Source organism: Equus przewalskii, chromosome 7, assembly GCF_037783145.1.
Source record: "Equus przewalskii isolate Varuska chromosome 7, EquPr2, whole genome shotgun sequence".
Taxonomy (NCBI): domain Eukaryota; kingdom Metazoa; phylum Chordata; class Mammalia; order Perissodactyla; family Equidae; genus Equus; species Equus przewalskii.
Window position 1 is genome coordinate 6,841,276 of NC_091837.1, and position 3,694 is coordinate 6,844,969.

Consider the following 3,694-nt stretch of genomic DNA (forward strand, 5'->3'; position numbering starts at 1 on the left):
CATTCTACTGGTAAGTATATACCCAAGAGAATTGAAAACAGGTACTTAAACAAATACTTCATAAAATGTTCATAGCAGCAGCATACACAATAGCCAAAAGCCACCAATGGATGAATGGATAAAGAAAAGGTGGTATATCCATACACTGGAATTCAGCCATAGAAAAGAATGAAGTGCCGATATGTGCTACAACGTGGATGAACCTTGAAAATGTTATGCGAAGTGAAAGAAGCCAGACTCAGAAGATCAAATATTGTATGATTCCATTTATATTAAATATCTAGAACAGGTATGTCCATAGAGACAGAAAGCAGACTGGTGGATGCCAGAGGCTGGAGGAAGGGGGAAGTGGGGAGTGACTGCTAATGGGTACAGAATTTTCTTTTTGGGTTACGAAAATGTTCTGGAACTTGACAGATGTCTTGTTTGCACAACATTGGGAATGTAATTTGTGCTACTGAACTACAAACTTTAAAATGGTTAATTTCACACCATGTGAATTTCACCTCAATCACCAAAAAAAAAAAAAAGGTGTATGTCCTGTAAGCATGCCTTGTATCCCGAAATTACAGAATGGAATCCTGGGAGCCTAAGAGATGGATGGGCAAGACTGAAGGTATGGTTACGGATGAAGCTGAGATCACACGCCTCCCTCATAATTACACGGCCAAGGTGTGAAGCACGAACAAAACTCCCACCTGGGGTCAGAAATGGGACCTGGATCTGTCTCTGGCCTCTTCCCAAGGGTGGGATCCTGGGCCACCCACTCAAGCCCCCTGAGCTTCAGGCTTCCTATCTGCAAAATGGGGCTGATACACCTTCCCTGTTTTCCTCAGAGCACTGTGGATGAGGGTCCTGAGAGCACTCTGTGAACCCATCTTCACAGGGTGAACCCTCTGGGATGAAGCCTCTGCTCATCATAGCACCCTGTTTGCAAAGCACGGCAGGTTGAGAGCCAGTTTCTGGTTCACATGGAGCCACTGAGGAAGTTCAGAAGCCACTGGGAAGGAAGGGGCACACTACCTTAATTTCCAGTTGACCGGTTGGATTCCTGGCTCCACCACTATCTGTGTGGCCTCGGGCAAGTCACTCATTTTCCTGTCTCTTCAGCGGCAGAGTAAGAAAATCTATAACTTGGAGAGAGGATGTGTGTATAGCACAGGCACTCAATAATCAGATCCCTTTTCTCCTTCTTTGTGGCTCCTCACAGCAGCACCCACCGAACACAAAACTGCGGTTCCAGGAATCTGCCCAAGAAACTTAGAACTTTCCTCAACTCTCTAAGCTTCATTTATTCTCTCCAACAGGCGTTTAGCACCTACTACGCTCTAGAAAGGGCGGAGCTGTGTAAGGAGAGAGACCCGGCACAGAATCAGGTGCTGTGCAGCCATGGCCTTCGAATCCTCCTCACCGCAAGGGACAGGTGTTGCTGTCTTAGGTGTACGCCTTAAAAACCGACTGTTTAACTGAAGGTCAGAGAGGCCAAATGACTGGGACCAGAACACAAGACCAGAGAGCCGAGGTCTGGAATTCGAACTCGGGCCCTCCTGCGGCGCCACGCCCGGAAGACCCCCGGCGCGCGCGGCGCAGCGCAATCCAGGCGCGCGGCGGTGGGAATCCCGAGCGGAGTTGGAAGCCAGGCCCGTTCATTTGCATGCTAATACCCAGAATGCTTTTCCCCCGCACACCGCTTCTCTTAATGGAAGCGCTCAGTTTGGAACCGTGGAAAGTTTGGAACAAATACTTTGCTGCCTCTTTGCAACTGTGGGAACTTCCCGCCCGCACACGCGGTGCCTGCAGCCCAGGGCTCCAAGTAGAGCTGCCCGGCGGAGGCCGGCAGCGCTTCACGAGAGGACGAACCTCGGTGTCCAAACCGCGCGCTGCAGCATCCCCGGGCCGGCCGGGGACAAAGCGCCCCGGCCTGCCGGCAGGGTCCATGGCCTGAGCGCTCGGCGACTCGCTGCGCTGCGGGCGCTGGGGATGCTCCCGGCCTCAGGCGGCCGAAGGGCGCTCCCCGGACCCCGCGGTACCCCCACTTCCCTGGGGTCTGCGGGGGACCCCTGCTCCTGTCCATCGCCCTTTCCTCTAGTTGTCGCCTCCCTGAGCTGGTGACTTCCCGCTTCCCGGGGCACAAAGCTCGGTGGTGGTTTGGGGGAGAGGCTGGACGATGGCCTCATCTCCCCAGCCCTCTCGGGCCCGCAGCCCCTTCGGTTCGGTCAGGGCGTGGGGGGCACAAGCAGCTCCCGAGGTTCGGCTTGCCCCCAGCCCAGACCCAGGGCCGCTTCTGGAGCTGGGAACGGGAAGGCGGTCACAGGCGACTTCTGGAGATTTCGCGCATCAAAGGGGATCCGAAGGGTAGCCGACGCCCGCTCGACTTACGGGTGCGCATCGCAGGCTGAGGCTTGGGGGGGGCCCAGATCTGCACCCCTCGGTCCCTCAACCCCCCGCCCCGTCTGCTCGCCGCCACTCTCAGCGGGGAGGGAGGGGCAGTGGGAACTGGTTTGCTGGCTTGGCGCTTCGTTTGCATTGGTCCGGGGGGGTTGAGACTGCAGCCCCCGGCCCTGCGGGCGGGGTGGGGAGGCGGGGGCCGGACGGGGGCTCAGTCTGCGCTAGCATTGGCGGAGCTGGGGAATGGGGAGGGGGGGCAGGAAGCGGGGGGAGCGGAGCTGCGGGGGGGGTGTATAAATAGGGAAGGGGGGACGTGCATCCCCGGCTGGGTGAGGGGGGGGCGCTCGGCACAAAGAAAGTGGAAAGTTTGCAGCGCGGGGCGGCCCGGGCCAGGGATCCGGGTGCGCACGTGCAGGGCTGGGGGCGCCGGGGGGCCCCCCACGCCGAGCTCGCCGTTTCTTTTTTTTTTCTGCAAGCGAGAGGGGGGGTGTTGTTGGTATCGCCCCCTCCTTCTCCTCCCCCCAGGGGTGAAAGTGCAAGAGGAAGTGCAGCCGCTGCCATCTTTCCTCCGCTCCGAACACACGGAGCCCGGGGCCGCAGCGCCGCCGCTCCGCCGCCGCCTTCGCCCGGCCCGGGAAAGGGCCACCCTGCCGCCGCCGCCTTCGCCCTCGCCCGCCCGCTCCAGCCTTCGCCGCCGCCATCGCCCGCCAGGCTTCGGGAGCCGGCCCGCGCTGCCGTCCCCGTGCGCGCCCCGCCGCCGCCGCCTTCGCCTTTTGTTTCCTCCGCTCCGGCGCCCCCGCCCCGGCTCGCGCTTTGCAGGGGACGCAGCGCGCGCCCCCAGCGGACTCGGGAAAAGCCGCGGCGCGCGCGCGCGCGCGCGCCTGCGCGGCAGACCCCTCCTCCTCCTCCCCCCCTTACTCCTCCCCGCGCGCGCCCCTCTCTGCTGCGCGCCGGCGCCGCCTGGCGGGCGGGAGGGGAGGTGGCAGGCGCGTTTCCAGGAGGGGCGCACCTCTTTGCTCGCGTGCCCCCCGGAGGTAGACCGAGAAGGGGAGGCGGGCGGGCGGAGAGGAGAGAGGAGCGCGCGATTCAGCAGGGGTGGGGGTAGCTATGTGGTGGGTGGTGCGCCCTGCCGTCTAGACAGTCCTATCCAGGCAGGGGGCGTGTGCGCTCCGCGCACCTGTGAGACTACAGAGCCCCGGGCCGGCACGTGTGGGGAGTGTAGACACGTCCTCTGCGCCCGGCTTCTCGCTGCCTAGGGGAAGGGAGGGGGGCGGGCAAGTGCCGCGGCCCGGTTTGTGGGGAGGGG